The sequence below is a fragment of the Crocodylus siamensis genome, chromosome 1 (genome assembly GCF_052110815.1).
Source record: "Crocodylus siamensis isolate JL-2025a chromosome 1, ASM5211081v1, whole genome shotgun sequence".
Taxonomy (NCBI): Eukaryota; Metazoa; Chordata; order Crocodylia; family Crocodylidae; genus Crocodylus; species Crocodylus siamensis.
In genome coordinates this window covers 164,691,104-164,710,259 of record NC_143395.1, presented here as the reverse complement: position 1 = coordinate 164,710,259, position 19,156 = coordinate 164,691,104, and the positions used below count along the sequence as shown (strand labels likewise).

General features: G+C 45.3%; 1 protein-coding gene across 1 annotated transcript in view; it reads left to right on the top strand.

Annotated features, from left to right (window-relative positions):
• The first annotated feature begins 10,083 nt into the window (after positions 1-10,083).
• Positions 10,084-19,156, top strand: part of EPHX1 (epoxide hydrolase 1) — a 44,308-nt gene continuing 35,235 nt past the window's right edge. The window contains exon 1 of the mRNA XM_090047860.1: positions 10,084-10,233. The gene's annotated coding sequence lies outside the window, so the exon portion shown is untranslated. The remainder of the gene's footprint in view (positions 10,234-19,156) is intronic.

Genomic DNA, 19,156 nt, shown 5'->3' with positions numbered 1-19,156 from the left:
GCTTGGTCCCTGCAGGACTGGACCAGCGCGGAGTAATCCTCCTTGGAGGTGAATCCCGTCCTCCATCCATGGGGACAGGAGGGAGCATGTGGCGGGGGGCCCACCCCTACCTCTGAGCTCCCTTCCCCACCCATCAGTTGTCCAGTTGCGCATCACTGTGCTCAGTGTTTCCACATGGTGCCCTCAGCTGGAGTGCCAAGAGCCCCACAGAAGTGGAGGCACAGAACCTGCCTGGGTTAAATTATGCATAGTCATACATTTTATGTGCAATATTGTTTGGGTGCATAATTCCTTTGGGTGTAGCTAATTAGTGTGCTCCAGCAGCCTCTGCGTCTCTTATTCAGTGTCCCCATGCTTCAAAATGGCAGTGGGGGCACTTTCATTTGACAAGCTTTAGTTAGCTTTAGTTCAAGTCCCCCCATTGCCATTTTGAAGCACAGGATGATGAATACGTGAGATGCTGCAGACACTTTCATTAGAGCAGCTCTCAGAGCCACTCTTAATAAAGCACTACCTCTTTCCCTCCCCCCAGCATGTGTAAAGATACCCTAAAAGGCTTGTTAGATCTTGAAATTTCATAATCTTCTTAGCACAGCTGTTTACAGACCTGATGTTTACGAGTGACCTCCTGTGGTTTAAGTCCATGCTATCTATTGTTCCAATGAACTTCGATTTAGCAAGTCTAATACTGGTTAAGTCTGAACTGTTTTGGTCTCTGTCTCTTTAGTGAGATTATGAATGTTTCCTAATATGGTGTAGAACTGAAACTTTCAAGTGCGTCTCCATGCAGTGCTCTGATAGCCATTTTAGATCTCCCCAAACCCATTGTTTCTGGAAACTGGACACTGCAACTTTGGAAAGGTTTGCAACAGCACTGGAGTAGATTCAGTTTTATGCTTAATATTTTGTGATTCATATACATGCACTGTACTGTTTGGGTTTAAAATGTACCAATTCAGTTAGGAATGGTTTGTTCCTTTCAGGTGGACATACATGGCCATGATTAAAACTTAGAGTCATAGAGAAGTAGGGGTGGATGCGTCTTCTGGAGGTCATCTAGTCTGACTCTGTACCTGAGCCAGAATCATCCCTTCCAAACCATCCCAAGCAAATCCTTGTTTAACCTGTTACTAACACTACAGACAACCCTGTCACACAACCATAGAGCATAACACCTAAGCCTCCCTTGGTAAAGCAGGGGGACAACAGCAGCCAATGTACTGCTGCTGCAGGAGTTGTTAAAATATGCATGAGAGATCCAAGGAAGAGAGGCATGTGCTTCCCTCTACTTTGGGAAGTAAAATCTTCCACAATCCATACCAGTCTGACTACGGGATAAAATTCCTTCTTGACATCAAATATGGTGATTGGTCTGATCTTGAATAAAGGGACAAGACCCTCTAGCCAGGAAACTCTGGGTTTTAGTCCCAGCAGGAGGACTAGCCCACCCTAGTCAAAATCCCCAACCTTGGCTGCATCCAACACCCAGTGCTGCTGAGGAAGGTGTGGGGGGGAAAACCCTGACATGTGTAGCAATAGAAGGGGGGGAAAATTCCTATCTGACCCCATGTGGCAACTAGCATAGACCAGAAGCACTGGAAATGCCCATAGTATAGGCATCGCTACTTCTAGATCATCTCTGACCGATACTTACAACCTTCCTAAATACCTCCAATGATGGAAAGTCCATAACTTCCTGTCTTGCTGTTTTAACCGTGATGTTGTTCCTGATATCCAAGCTAAACCTACTTTGCTGCAACTTCAAGCCATTGTTCTACATTCTGCTGTCTGTAGCTAGAGAGAAAAGGTGTTCTTGCTCATCTTTATGGCACCCCTTAAGATATTTAGGCTGCTATCATGTCCTCTCATGCATCTTTTCCATAAGCTGAACATCCCTATTTCATTCAAATTCTCATGTGGCTTGCCTTCCATGTTCTTTATCATTTGTGTCCTGTTTCTGAACCCTGTCAAACTTCTCAATATTCTTTTTAAAATGTGGAGCCCAAGATTATTTATTCTACATAAAAACTAACCAATGATGATTAAAGAGGTGCTATCTAATGTTCCTGTTGATGCAGCCCAAAACCACAATTGCTTCCTGTGCAGCTGCATTGCACTCCAGACTTGTATTGAGTCTGTAGTCTACCAGGATCCCTAAGTCTTTCTCTATAATGCTGCCATCCAGTCAGGTGTTGATGGCTGTAAAATCATCAATAGCTGAAAGCGCGTAGTAAGCTGGACTAATAGTAGATGCTGGAAAGAAATAATTATGACTATTTGGCAGACCGCAGTAGAACATGGGGACCTTGGCCGCTAAGAAAGAAAGATAGAAAAAGTTGTTGTTGGCTTGCTTGGTTCAGATGCAGAACTTGGCAAGGTCGCCTGGGACAAAATAAAGGGAAAGCTGGTGTCCATGAACAGTTGCATGTGAATGGCATGGGACCAGAAGCCTTAATGGTCAGTGTGGTCAAGGGTAAAAAAAAAATTAACAGGAACTGAGTCACTGTGTGGTGTGAGCAAAAGAACAGTGATATAAAAGAGATCCTCTTAAGCAGCCAGGGGCTTCTCTTCTGAAAAGTTCCTGAACCCGTGGAAGGTGGCAACATTCCTAGCCAGACGCATCAATCCTGTGAGACCCCTCATCAGTGGATGGTAAGACTTGCTTAATTGCTTGCTTTACTTATCATTTGCCACTTGTGCATCAATAAAAGCCTCCTGTTTATCAAATGGAAGCATCATGATTGGTTATTAAAGTGGTTGTACCTGCCCATGTGAAATTCAGGCCAACAGGTTCACCCTTCTTGCATCTGTGTTTTGTTCTTCCCAAGGTGTAGTGCCTTGCATTCGTTAGCACTGAATTTTATTTAATTAGCTACAGCCCAACTCTCCAGTCTCAAGATCCTTCTGAATTGTGCTGTCCTCCAGTGTGTCTGCAGTCATTCCTAATATTATCTGCAAATTTGATCAGATTTCTGCTCCAGCAGTCAAAATTCATAGACGTTAGGGGCTGAAAGGGACCTCATGAGATCATCGGGTCCAGCCCCCTCCCCGCTATAAGCAGGAAGTCAGCTGGGATCAAGTGACCCCAGCAAAAAAATACATCCACCTGTTCTTTGAAAAAGTCCAGAGTAGGTGCTTGCACCACCTTTGGAGGGAGTTTGTTCCAGACCCTGGACACTCACACAGTAAAGAACTTTTTTCTTATGTCTAGTCTAAATCGGCCTTCCTGGAGTTTATGGATGTTAGACCTTGTTATCCCTTAAGGAGCTCTGGTTAACAGCTGTTCTCCCAGGTCCTGAAGAGACCAGCTCTTATGTAATTGCTGGCTCCCACCGAGCTTTCTTTTCTCCAGACTGAAGTGTGCGGAGTCCCTCAGCCTCTCCTCGTACAGCCTGCCCTCCAGGCCTTGGATCATACAAGTGGCTCTCTGGACTCTCTCGAGCTTCTCCACATCCTTCCTGAAGTGGGGGCCCAATACTGGACGCAGTACTCCAGCTGCAGTCTCACCAGGGCCAAGTAAAGTGGGTTTTGCTTGAGATGAATCGGGGGATGCATACCAGATTTTTGGTTAGCTCTGTCAGCCACAGCATCCCATTGGTGGGTCATATCTTTTGGTCAGTCAAGACTCCCAAGTCTCTTTCAGTCATGGTGCTAGTGAGCATAGCACTGCTGAGCCTGTAAGCATGCTGGGAGTTCTTCCTACTGAGGTGCAGCACCTTGTACTTCTCTGCATGGAAGGCCATGTCAAATCTTTAATAAATGTATTGAGCACTGGACCAAGGATAGACCCCCATTTGGATTCCCCTCAACCTCCTACCATCAAGGATCCATTTATAATTTCACTTTGCTTGCTGCTACTGAGCCACCTTTTATGATAGTTTTGTCTAGCCAATGCTTCTCCAGTTTATGAGAGAGTCATATGGGACTTTGTCAGAAGCCTTGCTGAAATCCAGATGCACTATATCCACAACATTTCCTTCATCTGCTCAGCTAGTTATCTTGTCAAAGAAGGAAATCTAATTTGTTTGGCCCAATTTGTTCTTAGTAAACCCATGCTGGCTGCTTGTGATCAGCCTTTCCTTCTCCTGATGCTTGCAAATAGACATCCTTATGATTCATTTCAGTAACTTCCTGGGTATTGAGGTAGTATGGTTGGTCAGGTCTTCCTTTTTGCATGCCCTCTTCTTTTTTTTTTTAGAAGGGGGGGGGGAAGAGGGGCACTATGGTGGCCCTTTTCTGATACCTTGAGTACCTTGCCTGTGTCCCATGATTCTGTAAATATTATTGCCATGGGCTCCAAAAGATCCTCTGCCAGTTCCTTCAGTATCCAAGGGTGAATTTAATCAAGTCCTGTTGACTTGAATTCATTCAGACCCATTGAAAGTTCCCTGTTTCTTTTGTTATCTCATCCCTCAGCTAGTTCCTTTCTTTATACAAATAATCCTTAACTATCTGGCTGCAATCTAACTTTTTTGTGAAGACTGAGGTAAAGAAGTTGTCGAGCTATTCTGTTTTCTTTGCATCTTCTGTTAAGAGTTCATCCTGGCTACTTTAATAGTGGACTTGCAGCTTCTTTAGTCGTCTTTTTCTGGCTAATATTATTCACAGAGCCAATTCTGGTTGTCCTTATCTTGCTTTGCCAAGCTTAAAAAAAAAAAAAAAAGAAACTTGGGTCTAATTTTGTCCCTGCAAGTTCTTACTGTATCCTGGTAAGCTTCCTTGGTGACCTATCTTTTCATTTCCTGAATGTTTTTCTTTTGCATTTGAGGAATCCTAGAAGCTTTCTGCAGCCTCATTGGTCTTTTGCTATTCTTCTTGTGCTTCCATCTTGTCAGAATAGTTTCTTGTTGGGCTTCCAATACTGTGCCTTTCAAAAGCTTCAAGCCCCCTGGGGCACTGTTACCCTTCAGTTTGTCTTCCCATGGCACCATGCATACTATCGCCTTAAGTCAGCTGAAATCTGCCGCCTTGAAATCCAGTGTCTTAAATTCTCCTGACCCTCCATGCTTTCCCAGTGTCAGGATCACAAACTCTACCCTATCATATCGTGATTACTTCCTCCCAAGTTTTCCATCACATTCACATCCACCAATTCTTTCCCATTGATTAGTACAAGATCCAAGATAAATGATCTAATGTGGAGCTTTCTGTTCCAGAAATCTGAGATATGCTAAGTTAAGCACTTTCTCAACATTGTTTAGCTGTATGTCTTCTAGCAGATATCCAGAAAACTGAAGGCTCCTATCAGTAGCAACTCATAACTTTTTGGATAATTTTATTATCTTGAAGATCCACAACCACCTCTTCAACCTGACTTAGTGAATCTGGTAGGTCCCTAACTATGGAAATCGTGTAATTGGCAGTCTACTGTGAAATAGCCATGTCCCCATAAAAAAGGGAACCAGCTATGTTCAAAAAGCCAGCAAAAAGCTGTCTCCTAGAAGGGCAGGAGGAGGGGGAAGGGAGCAAAGAAGAAAAAAGAAAGCAGACTGCTCATCTCCCTAAGGGGGACGGGCAGGAGAGGGGGAATAGAGAGAGGCTGGAAAAGCTCATCTCTGTTTTCAGAAAGGGTGGAGAGGGGCAGGGGGAAACCCACCAAAAGTGCCCTGCTGGAGGGGAGAGGGTTGGGGGGGGGGGAGAGAGAGAAAGAGAGAGTGCTCCTGCCTTCTGGAGTGTGGGGGAGGGGTGTCTGCACCTGCTGTGGGTGTGAGGAGCGGGGGAGGGCAGGGGTAGGGTTGCCAACCCTTCTGGATTGGCTAGGAGTCTACCGGAATCAGCATCTATCACCTGGTGACTATTGAAAGCAATCTGAGAGATTTACATTACGTTAGCTATTTAGCTAACATTACATCATGTTGGAGGGGGGCTGGAAAAATCTGGAATAGCTTCAATTAGCAACTCTAGGCAGGAGGTGCATGCAGCAGAGCTCCCTTGGCAGTGTGGTCCTTGCTGCCGCCTGCAGCACTCCGGCATCAGAACAAGAATCAGGAGCCATAGTTGAAGTCAGAACAGGTTGGGGTCAGAAGCTGTAGCCAGAGATGGGCACGTCAAGGGTTAACCAGGGTCAAAGCAAAAAGCCAGAGCTGAAGGTCAAATGGAGAACCAAGAACTAGCCAAGGATCTTATCTTACCAGAATCTTAAGCCAGAGTTGGGATAGAAACCAGAACCTGAAAACCAGCTGGGAAACACATGAGACATTCTACTTATTTTTAAAGAAAATGTAGTTTTCAGGGCCAAATCAGTTCCAAATTAAGTTTCAAATTTCAACTGAACAGAGCTCAATCATTCAAATCTGTGTGGTGCTATCCCTGACAAATATCCTGCCTCCGAGACTCATCAGTCTGGGCCTTCAGATATTCCCAAATCCACGTCAGGCATCCTATGTGCAAGCCCCAAGCCTGGAGGCCTTGGAGTTCAGATGTCCCCTAGCCTCACTTGCCCCTAGCCAAAGGGAGTAAGCTAGGGGAAAAGTCGGAAAGATATCCCCCATTGTCATATATTGTATAACTGAGATCCTTGTATTTGAAGGCATTTGTAGTCTTGCAGGGGTCAGCCTGCCCACAGTGCAAGAGACAGGCTTTCACCCTCTCCTCACCCTTGAATGGAAGCACATGAAAGGTCAGGAACAAGAACTTTTGGCTTTGTCCAGACAAGGAGACTGCAGTATGAGACAGGCTTTTACGGCATGGCACATCCCACAAGGAACAACTGCTGGTTCAGTCTTCATTTATGCCTTGTATGTTCCCTAGATGACCCCTAGGCATGAACAAACAAAGCAAAGAACAAAAACAAGTACGCACACCCATACACACACAGCTCTCTGGGTCCCTCCTGCAGCAAACTCCCTTTGCTTCTTCTCTGTTCACTGCTCTTGTTGTTCACAAGGGGTTGCCTTTGTTGTGTAAACAGTTAAAAAGTGTAGTTTAAATGTGGTAGAAAAGTCCACAAAGACAGTGGAATGAGTAAAACATCAATTTGAAACTGTAAACCCTACTTCAAAATGATGCATTCCTCAGTAGGTGACCTATTCAAATGAGACATGCGTCATAACCCCCTTTTTATGCTGTAGGATAAATCCATTGAATTCTAAATCAGTTATTAGGCAAAGTTGTTTGCTTTGTTCTATCTTTTGCATGGCGCTACTAGCGATTGAATTGAATCTAGACAATTGTTCTCTTTCACGTTAAAACAGCAAATTTAGCAAGACAATTTCATTTATCTAGGATTATAGATTTCCTATCCCATCATTGTAGATGTTTACATGAGTTAACGTCTCCTCTCCAAAAAAACCTGTTTTTTCAGACTAATAAGAAATCTTTGGAAAACATAAAGCCACAAAACCTGATCTCAATTTCGTTTTTATTACAAGGGAAACTGTCCTAGACCACACAAAAGCACTGCTGAGAATGTTCGAAGCAGATTTCAAAGATGCCTTAATAGCCATCTTCTGCATTTTGTATTTTCTCCCCACCAACCCCGTCCCCCCAAGATATGGTTACTCTTAATTTTATTTTAGAAAATCTAAGCCAAAAGCTGTTCGACTGTTTCTGTGGAGCTTCTTTCCCATTTCTAAATCTCAAGCACAGAATTCAGCTTTCAAAACACTATTCACAATGTATATAAGGTAAGCATTGCTGAATGCAATGTTTTTAAACCCTCCTGAGCCAGTGCTTCTCTAGCAAGATTCTCTTGCATAGCTGTGGTACTGTTCATAAGTAAAAAGGGCCAAATCAGGAGCCTAAGATCTTAGGAAATGATGTACTAGATCTAAGCAGTAGTCCTACAGTCTGGTATCTTGACAGTATTCAGTATCATATGTTTTGGCACAAAGCTTGAACTCCCTCTAAAATGCAATTGTTAAAACATTTTTTCGCCAGGAGGCTTACAAAAGAAACTTCAGGGGAAATTTTGAAGGAGGGGTAATAATGTAACATCTGCAGATGGGTAAGAGGCAACTTATCCCAAGTGAAAGGAACAGCCTGGGAGAAAGAATGTAGGTGCTTGTTTGAAAATGAATCAATTGAGTGATAAAGGTTGGAGCTGATTGGCATTAGGAGCTGACATTTTGGTGCTGGGAGGTGATAGGGAGCGTGGAGCTAGGCAGTGAAGGCCCCTAACAGTGAAACTTATGCCACAGGAATTGTCTGCTTCAAATAAATAGAGGGTCTATTGAATAGGGAGCTCTCCCCTGGCATCTGTTGGTGAGTAAGGGGAAATGACTGAATAGGCCAAGCCCAGTGTGCATTTCAGCTGTGACAAGTTTGAGCATTCTGGCTCTACTTCAGCTCAAATAGTTAAGTTTTGAATGTGGAAACCATTAATGAAGTGCTCTCATCTCTGCTGGGTGATGGAGACAAGAAAACTGCCAAATGTATATAGAGCGTGGGGTGACCCTGCCTACACATGACAATGTAGAATATGTGGGTCAAGGAGCCTGGGTAAGATTGGAAATAAAAAGGGTCTTGTGTCAGATGGCAGGGGATCCTCTATGCCCATTTGTAAACATCAGTGGCCAGTCCTGACCCAGTGCCCTTCACTCCTAACCCGCTGCCCCCCACCCCAGTGTGTGGGACAGGGGGGACCTCAAGCAGCCCCTTGCAAGCTGGAACTCTGCCAACCTGCAAGGGGAAACCCACGGTTTCCTTCACTTTTCTCCTTTAAAGGAGAATCCACTGTTAAAGTTTGTTCATGACCCTTTCATCTATTCTTGCAACCCACTTTTGGGTTGCAACCCATGGGTTGAGAAATGCTGTTCTTTGCTACTCACTTCTTTTAGAAGCCTGAGCATGGTACCTGCAAAGTTTTTAACCGATGAACAGAGCTGAGGTGGTATAAAGGTAGCTGTTTGGTGGTGAGAACTGAGACAGGAAGAAACTTCAAGGCAACAAAGCTGAGATGGATTGGAGGGCTGAGACTAGGCTGAGCTTTCAGGCTGAAACTACACATGCAGCCTTATGGGGTGGGGGGAGAGCAGTTAGTGAGCACCCTGTTGTCTAGCACTACAGCTGCTTCGCCTGAGTAGGGACAAGAGTGACTTGCTCAAATGCTGCCCACTGCTAACCGTGGCCAAGGAACTCAGTGAAGGAAGAAACGGGCTGAGACTAGTTGAGCACCTTTTTTAGGTGGTCAGTCAGCTGTAAGGGAAACACCAGGGGGCTGTTGCCCAGACCCCTGCGTTTCTCAAGGAGTCTTCCAGTGGAGACATTAGCATCCCAGCTTCATACCTTGGACTTGGGTCTTGGTGAATTGAGGCTTGCTTCATCCAACAAAAGCTTGTGCTAGACATTCTTCTTTGCAAGCTTTCAGGTATAAATACCTGTCAGGAGGCTGAGGAAGTCTGCAGTTGGTGTGTGCTCTTCCTGGATGGAAGGAACAGTAAAGAAGCCAGAGGCTGGGCTGCATGCAAGGAAGCCAGTCAGCTAGACATTGGTATTTTGATATATATGTGGGGGGGGGGGGCGGGGAGGGTGTGGAGAGGTAGGGAGCTTTGCTAGTTTCAAGTCACAGAGAAGGCAAGGTCCATTTGCACTTTATAGACTAACCAAAGTGGATTAATTGATTGGTTTGTCTATGTGCTGAAAACAAAAGAGGGGCAGTTGAGGAGGGACACAGGAGTAAGCTGAAACGGGAGGGATATATGTATGTACCAGATGCCAGGAGACAGCTGCCTCCTCAGTGGAGCCTCTATGATAGATAGATAGATGGATAGATAGACACACATGCACATGTCTCACACATTTTGTATGTGAATGAACATACGCTTCACACTAACTTTTCTCTCACGCACATGCACGCTTTTCTCTCACACTTTTCTCTCTCATGCTGTGTGCACACACGCTTCTGTCTCGCACGCTGGGATCTCACACCACACACGTCTCTTACATGCGCATGAATATATGCCACGCACACATGCCTTTTACACACGCACGCTTTTCTCTCTCACACACCCGTGCACACTTCTCACACCCGTACCTCTCGCCCACCGGTGTCCATGCCCCGGTGCGGAGCCCGGGCGCACTGGTGCCGGCGGGACGAGACGAGACGAGGCGGACGCCGCTAGCCCCGGCCCCGGGGCAGCTCGTGGGCACGGCGCGGCGGGGCCGGGCGGAGTTGAGGAGCCGGCCCCGCCCCGCCCCGCCCCGCCCCGCGTCCCTGTCCCTGTCCCCTCCCGGCAGCGGCTCGGACCCTGCCCGGGCGGTGGCGGTGCTGGCTGCGTCCTTCCGCGCCCCGAGGTAAGCGGGCTCAGCTGGGCAGGGGCTCCGCTCGGGGGCGCCCCCAGCCTCCTCCAGGCCTCCCTGCTGCTGAAGGGGCCCCCAGGCTGCACCTCCTGGGGCAGCTCCCGGGTTGTTTGGTGGGGAGGAGCGCAGTCGGGTCCCTGCTCTTGCTGCCTTGGCCTGGGCCTGAACTTCCCCCTTCACACTGACCCCTGCGGGTTGGTTCTCCCTTTCCTCTCCTCTTTGCTGTCAAGGGGCAGCTCTGGCACACTTCTTCTGCCCACATGACTTAAGTGATGCTCAGCCTGGATCCTGCGAGGCCCCAAGATCCTGTCCAGGGTACCCCAGGCAGCTAGGTATTCACAAAATAAACCATAGGCCACAGAATGGGGTGGGCCGTCTGGGACATGGCCCGGCCAACATTTACCATGTTCATTTATATAACCCACAAATGTGCAGTTGTCATTCCGGTTAAATCTGTATAGCTGGTTTTTTTAACGGCATAACAGTTGGTGGGGCCGTGGCCCGGGTGGCCCACCCTGTTCCGCAGCCTGTGAAATAAACCCACCAAGCAGGGTGTCAAACCTGTTCTGACCTGGTTTCGGAGTTCTTTGCAACAGAAGACACGCTCTACTATTTTTCCTGTGGTCAAAAAAGAATGAGTGAAAACGAAGCTGGCGTTTTCCCAAGGGGCCTTGAGTCTAACAAGGGGTGCCTCAAGTCGAGGAACATCAAGAACTGTGGTGCTACCTTCTCATCAACAGCAGCTTCACATGTCTTACGCTTTTAGCATACTATGACAGCGTTTGGGGTTGTAACTGTCACAAAAGAATTTCTGCTTGCACCTACTGTACTGTATATAACAGGGCAGTATATAATAGGATAATATTGTATAGAATAGCATGTTTACTAGTCTCAGTGTTTCTAAAAGTTTACTCTTTTACAGTTAGCAACATCTTCCTACGCATGTCCTTGGTAGGCAGCTGTGTGGATAGATTCATGGGAGACAGCCAAGCATAAGATTTGGAAGTTGCACTCCTTTCCCTCCTTACAATAGGCAAGCCAAGGAATTTCTGGATCTGCTCTCTCTTCTCCTCTCCGCTTCCCTGTTCTGCCTGTTGTTTTGGAGAGGAAAGGGTTATGTTCAAAACTAACTCCATCTTTCCTCCAGGGATTGATTCTTGGGGTACACTGAGATGAGGGAATGGCAGAGTACAGCAATTGCATTGAGATTAAACCCGTGTCTTTCTTGTGTGCAGATTAAGTTACAAAACTGCCTTGCTCAACGTTACTGAAAGTCTGCCACTTGCATGTGAGCCTCCTTGTAACTTTGATTAGTACATCACAGATTCAGGGGAGAGTGCCTTATGTTTTTTTTTATTTGTTACTTAATAGCAAAAAAAGGGAGGTCTGGATGCAGAAAGGAACAGGACGAGCAAGAAATTGAAATTTGATAATAACTTTCAGCCAACTGGTTATTCTAAGTAAATTGTATTAGAAGTGTGCAGCACCAAGCCACTCAAAACTAGGAGAAGGAATCTAAAGTATTTTTCAACATGTCTGCTACAAGCGGTTTTATCCTTTGTAGGCCAGGGTGCAAAACCCAACAGAAATCTATACTCAGGGAATGGAGAGAAAGTATTGATCATTCAAATCTTGTTTTGAATGTTAGGTTGATAATACAGACTGGGAGGAATCATTGGTTTGTCTTTCTGCAAAGCTGCTGCTCCTTCTGTGCTACCTTCCCTGCCAGAAACAATAAACCCTAAGAGACAGGCAGGGTATAATTAAAATCACACTTGTCCATGAGAGTTTAATGTTTTTTGCATTTTCTCAGACTTTTTTTCTTCAGCTGGCAGTGCCAAGATATTACTAATAATGGGAAAAGGTTGGCGTGAACTGGCCTCTGCAAGCATGAACAGGAGAGTTTCACGCAGTCTTTTTAAGTGAGAGTAATGGAGACTGCAAGTTCCACCCAGTCCCACCCTTATTCCTGCTAGTGTGTCTTGCTGCTTGTTTGTTCTTCTTGCTCATACGATACCCATTCAAAGTTTGTCCATGTTTTCTAGTTTCATTAACATAAAAAAGAAGCTAAAATCCTCTGCAGGTATGTTTAGAACAAATAGCTCTGAAAAGGAGAGTAGGAAATTATGGTCTTTGTTCCTTTTGTAGTTGACAAACTGGGATACAAAGTTGAACTTTTTGCCTCAGAGGCCATTTGCCAAACACGAAAATGTTGATGGTGACCCTTTCAAACATGGTGACCCTCACTGAGCAAGCATTTGAGGGGTGAGGGAAGAAAATCTTTTAGTGTCTAATGACCCCAATTCATGCATAACTGAGCAAACTGAAAAGGATAAGAATAAATGCCAGGCAAAATCCTTGAGTCTGGCTTAGTTTGTTAGAATTCAGCTTGAATTTTGACTCTGCCACTTGGCAAGGAATTGAAACATAATCCTAATTGGGCATATTGTTAAGATGTTGTGTGGTGGTAGTGAAATAAACCAATTTTCCTCCTGTGTTTTCGCCTGTGGCTCTGTCTGATGTAAGAAAGCAGACTTGATATTGCAGATGAGCCTGTAAGACAAGATCATTATAAACAGGCCACAATATGGAATTGTTCTTTTTACCTGTAAAAGTAGGCTCAGTTAATGGAGTCATATGACTCTCTGTGTGGAATCATACCTCACTCCTTGAACCAAGTTTTCCTGACCAGAGTAGGCAAAGTAGGAGACTTTCAAAGGCACAAATGGCAGTTAGGGGTGCAAACAGAAGTGCAGCTCCCAGCTGTAACTCAGAATGATTTTTGCAAAGCATGCTGAGTTATAACCTTACCCCAGGCCAAACAGAAGTTCCTTGTTGGTTCCAGGGGGAGGGAAATCAAGCTACAGGCTGGGAGCCTGCAGCCAGGTTCCCACAGCAATGGCCAGGGCTCTCTGCCAGTGCTCCTGTTTTCAGAATGGGAAGAAGGGGAAGGCAGTGGAGGGAGCTCATCCTTGGGGCTCCCCAGCTGGTGCTGAAGGTTAAGGTGGGTGAATTGGAGCCCCCACCCCACCTTGGGAGGCTGCAATACATCCATCCCACCCTTTGGGGGGGCTGAAAAATGCCTAGACTGAGCTCCCTCTGCTCCCCCCCCATTTTGAAAAGAGGACAGGCTGGGAGCCCCACAAACAAGTTACCGAAGGCATTACATTTTGTAACCTCCTTATCTGATACCTCATGCAGTGCAGGGTCAGATTTTCACCCAATTGGACATTTTTAAAGCTGTTTGCAGCTGTGCATTTGTGTTTGGTCGCAGGTATAAACATGAATGACTGGGGGGCCACCATGGTGGTAAGCAGGGACTACCTGTAGCTGCCGCTGACACAGGGATGGGGTGGGGGATGGCGAGCAGTGGGCAGCGAGCAGAGACCGCCTGCAGCTGCCTTATATGCTGTTAGTGGCAGCAAGTGAGGACCGCCTGCAGCCGCAGGCGACTGCATCAACAGCAAGTGGGGTGGCGATTGCTCACAGAAGCTAGAGGTGGCCAATCTCAGGGGGGGCATGTGCCCCCCTGTGCGTCACCTATGGCTATAATTTGCTTTTTGTGGCCAGATCAGGTGAAAATTGTCACTTCTGTCTGCAATATAGACGTCTAATCTTGACAGGAATTCAGTGGAAGTAAAATACCTGGGCACTATTTTTGCATTTGAAAGTCAACTGTAGCTGAATTGTACAAGGACACAAATGAAAATTTTGCCAGAGCTACTATATTATGGCATATATAGTATGCTATCTAGATGAGCTCCAATGTTAAGCTTATAGGGTGTGTCCAGACTAGCATACGCATTTACTTTACAGCACCTCAGAGGCTTTTGAGGCCCCACAAAATGCATGCAGCACACATGGAAGGGTTCTTCATGCTTCATATTTGCAGTGCAGAGGCAAAATTAGATATCGGGAACTCCTGATATCTTAAAACCCCACACAGCAAATAAAAGTCGGGCAGTGCATGTGGCTGCAGCTTTACCACCCAAAACCAGAGTCTTGCTGGCCAGAGCCACACTGGCTGTTGGCTTGGCTCCGCACATCTGAATCAGTACCACTGCACCCTTGGGAGGCCCCTAGGATCCCAGGCATAAATATGTTCCACTGCTGTTTATCACCAGGGAGATACATGTTCCTGCCTGTTACCATGCATAATGTCTACTGCCGTATTTCCCCCGTATAAATTTGTATGCTGCAGCTTGCCTAAGCTGTAAATCGTTAAAAAGATCTATTTATTTTGAATTCCATTTATTTCTAAATGGTGGTGGCAGACAAAGTGTCAAAGTAAAGATTAACTGTAAATATCATAAATAGTAATGGTGTTATAACGTAGAAAACCTGTCTACTGATATGCCAAAATCCAACGTCAGCTTTACCTGCACCAAACATGTTTCAGGACATTTATTATGTTTTATAGGGCTTTTATAATATGTAATACATCATTCAAAAACTCTAGTACCATTAATTACAAGGCAGCCCTTTTATACTGTTGGCTAGAGTATATTTTTTTCATCTTTATTAAACATATATAAACTCAATACTTTGACAAAGCCCTAGGTTTATAATCACAAAATCTTAATGTGGGGAGCACCTTGAAACAAGTTACAACTCCACAGTAAAACACGTGGTCCTTTTGACATAGTTAATTACAGTGAGTAAAGATATACTTTTAAGAGGAGTTAAGATACTTAATGATTAAAAGCTGCAGTTCTTGGAAAATCTTGCTTCAGGGCTAGCAGTATTATTAAATAAGGGGCAGTGTTATTCAGTAGTGTTCAGTTAATTGCAGCTTCTAGCTCATGAGGTAGCAAAGGGGTGTGAGTTAGTGGAAGCAACACATTTCACTAGGGATTTTTTGCACTACAAATTAAACATTAAAATTTCACAGTCAGGCAGGCCAGCAGTGGAACCTTATCCTTGCAGCAGAGGCACGACAGTCTGGGTCTTGGAGAGCTGCTGTTTTTTCTAGACTTCCCTGTGTGATATTCCTTTAATGCGCAGATTCAGAATGAGGCCAAGAATGTTCCAATTACTTTAGGAGTCCCTAAAGAAAAGTCACTTGGAAAAGAAAGCCCCTTGCCTTTCCCAGAACAGCTTTGGCCTGTTCACAATATTGAAGATGATTTTTCCCATCTGAATACTTGCAGTGAATAATTTCTGAATTCATATTCACTGAAGACCTTGTTTTAATTAAAGGCACCTTAATATATGTGAATGGACTATTTACAAAAAAAGAACCCAAAACCAAAAAACTTTAACCAAAATGCTGCTTTCTACATTTAATCTAAAACCATGCTTCCCTGCTTCTGTAAGGCCTTGTCCATGCTAGAGGTGAAATCTTGATAGCAATAAGAGGTTGGTGAACGCTTGCTGCTAACACGTTTAGTTTTTCTCTGTCTGCTGTGTTTCTTCCTTTCATAAAATCATATGAAATCTAGAGATTGTCTTAAGTCATAATTTCATAGATTTCATAGACATTTGGGCTGGAAGGGACCTCGGAAGATCAAGTCCATCCCCCCACCCAAAGGGCAGGAAGTCATCTGGGGTCACAGCATCCCAGCAAGATAAGCATCCAATTTGCTCTTGAAGGTGTTCAATGTAGGTGCTTGAACCACCTCCGATGGCAGGCTGTTCCAGACCTTGGGGGTTCAGACAGTAAAGAAATTCTTCTTTATGTCCAGCCTGAAACGGTCTCGCAGTAGTTTATGACCGTTCGACCTCATCATCCCTTGGGGCACTCTGGCGAACAAATGCTCCCCCAGATCCTGGTGGTCACCCCTGATGAACTTATAGGTGGCCATCAGATCACCCCTGAGCCTGCGCTTTTCCAGGCTGAAGAGCCCCATGGCTCTCAGCCTGTCATCATAAGGTCTGTTTTCCTGACCTCCGATCATGCGCATGCCTCTTCTCTGGACTCTCTCAAGCTTCTCCACATCCTTTTTGAATCGTGGAGCCCAAAACTGGACGTAGTACTCCAGTTGCAGCCTCACCAAAGCCGAGTACAAGGGGAGAATGACGTCCCAGGATTTGCTTGAGAAGCATCTATGGATGCAAGCCAGCGTTTTGGTCGCTTTAGTAGCCACAGCATCGCATTGAGGGCTCATGTTCATCTTGTGGTCAATGATGACCCCCAAATCTCTTTCTTCCGTAGTGCTAGCCAGCATAGCACTGCCGAGCCTATAAGGATGCTGCAGGTTTTTCTTCCCAAGGTGGAGAACCTTGCATTTTTTGGTGTTAAACACCATCAGGTTCTTGTCTGCCCATTTGCTGAGCTTGTCCAGGACAGCCTGGATCACCCACCTCTCTTCTGGTGTGGATGCTTTGCCCCAAAGTTCGGTGTCATTGGCGAACTTGGCCAGTCCGCTCCTGACTTCGATGTCCACATCATTAATGAAGATGTTGACCAATATGGGTCCAAGGACAGAGCCTTGGGGGACCCCACTGGTCACAGGACACCATGATGAGTGACTGCCATCAAGTACTACCCTCTGGGTCTGACTACAGAGCCAATTTCCCAGCCGGCGGATCATGGTGGACCCAAGGCCACAATTGGTCAGTTTCACCAAGAGGTGGTCATGGGATACCAGATCGAAGGCTTTTTTGAAGTCAAGATATATGACATCAATCTCTTCTCCCTTGTCCAGGTGATAGGTCATCTGGTCGTAGAAGGAAATGAGATTGGTCAAGCAAGACCTACCTGCAGCAAACCCGTGCTGGCTATCCCTTAGGATGTTGGTGTAGGCCAGTCCATTAAGGATGGCCTCTTTAATAAACTTTTCTAAGATCTTCCCCAGGAAAGAAGTGAGGCTGATGGGCCTATAGTTAGCCAGATCCACTTTCCTCCCTTTCTTGAATATTGGCACCACATCGGCCTTCTTTCAGACTTTGGGCACTTCACCAGAGCGCCAGGAGTTTTCAAAGATCCGTGCCAGCCCCTGGCCTAAACACCTCTTGTAAATTGCAGGGGAGTTCAAATCTGGATCTGAAGTTAATGGTACAAAAGACAAAACAAGTTGTAGAACATGCAAGTGTCTTAGGCTGGACTTCTTTTCTATGAACAAGTTCCTGAATTGGGAAGTCAGTTAGAACTAATCAGTCAGCACCAAATGGCATAAAGTAACATTATCTCAATGTTACTGTTTCCTTTTGCTGTTTCTCATGACTACAAGTAACCTTTCCCTCGGTTTTATTTTAATCTGCAGCAGACTTGATTTTGAATGTTGTTTTGAAGAAATTTAAATGAAAACAAACAGGAGAGAAGCAAAATTAGTTTATCTGGGAACTTCTGAAAGGGCAGGAATATATGTGCTCTGAGGTTTCCAGGAGCAGTTAGGAAACAAATAATGGATATAGTGATGTAGGTCAGTTGTTGTGATATGCATGAGATATGCCATGTTTGTTGTCTTTCCTGTGGGCAGAGGAGACTTTGTCTGTCCAGCATGCAAATTAGTAGTAGCTGTGCTAGAAGAAGATGTTCAGGGACTAGCGACACAAGTATATTCAGAGGCCTACTAGATGAAAGTCATAAACTGCTATTGCAGTCAGGGCTTACTTAAGAATCTGAGAGGACTGTGCAGTAGAAACTGAATAACAGGGAAGATGCTTGACATAGAAGGATCAGAATACTTTCAGACTGTCAGCACAGATCTATGCCCACAACATCTCATTAATCATTAGAGAAAAAAGATCAGAAGCATAGGTTAGACAGCAGGGGTCACACTGCCGTAGGGATGGCAGTTCTGTGACTATCACACTCACCAGGAAGAGAGTGGCAGCAGCAACTGGGGAGTCTGTCCTGCTGGGGATGGAACCATCTGTTTGTCATCTGGACCTGGAATCCTGTGAAATGTGAAGCATGCACAGAGCCTGAATTTGGGACATGATGCAGAAATTTCCAAACTGTATCTGATCCTTGGACACCTTCCTACCCATACACATGGGCATTGATGATAATTCCAGGAGTGACTCTAATGAGATCAAAAGAGACTTTAAGGCTTTGGGCAGGAGGATAAGGGGCTTAGTGTGCAGGTGATGTTCTCATCAATCTTCACTGGGAAGGGCCCAGGCAGTGGCCTTCATATTATGAAGAAGGCAGCCAAAGGCTTTGGCTTCTTTAAAAGTGGGTTGATTTTCTGTAAAAATAATTGCTGTGCATAGATGGGTTCCATCTGATGAAGACAGGGAAACATATATTTGAATGTTGTCTAGCTGACTGATGAGGAGGGCATTAAGCTAGGTCCTATGGGGATGGTGGCAAACTGACCAGACAACTAGCAAAATTAATATAAATAAAGTTAGGGAAAGGATGCAAATCCTGGTAAGTAAAGAGTACATCACAGAACTTTTGAGTACCTTGAACAAATGAAAGTCAGCATGGCACCTTTGGATTTTGAAGGAACTAGGTGAAGACATCTCACAGCCACAGCTAATAATATCTGCAAGTCATGAATAACAGGTAAGTTCTCTAAGGACTGGAGGAGGGCTCATAGATTCATAGATGTTAGGGGCTGGAAGGGACCTCTCGAGATCATCAGGTCCAGCCCCCCTGCACTTGGACAGGAAAGACTGCTGGGGTCAGATGCCCCCAGGAAGGTGAGCATCCAGAAGTTTTTTGAAAATATCCAGAATAGGTGATTGTACCATTTTGGGGGGGGGGGGGACTTTTGAAAGGGGGGGGGCTATTCCGGACCCTGGATACTCGAATAAAGAAGTTTTTCCTTGTGTCTAATCTAAAGCGGTCTTCCAACAATTTATGACTGTTAGTCCTATTCCCCACCTGGGGAGCCCTGGTGAACACATTCTCCCAGTCCCTGATATGCACCTTTCATATTAAGAAGGGATAGATAAAAGGAGGACCCAGGGAATTATAGGCAGGTTGATCCGACTTCAGTACCTGGAAGTTACTGGAGCAAAG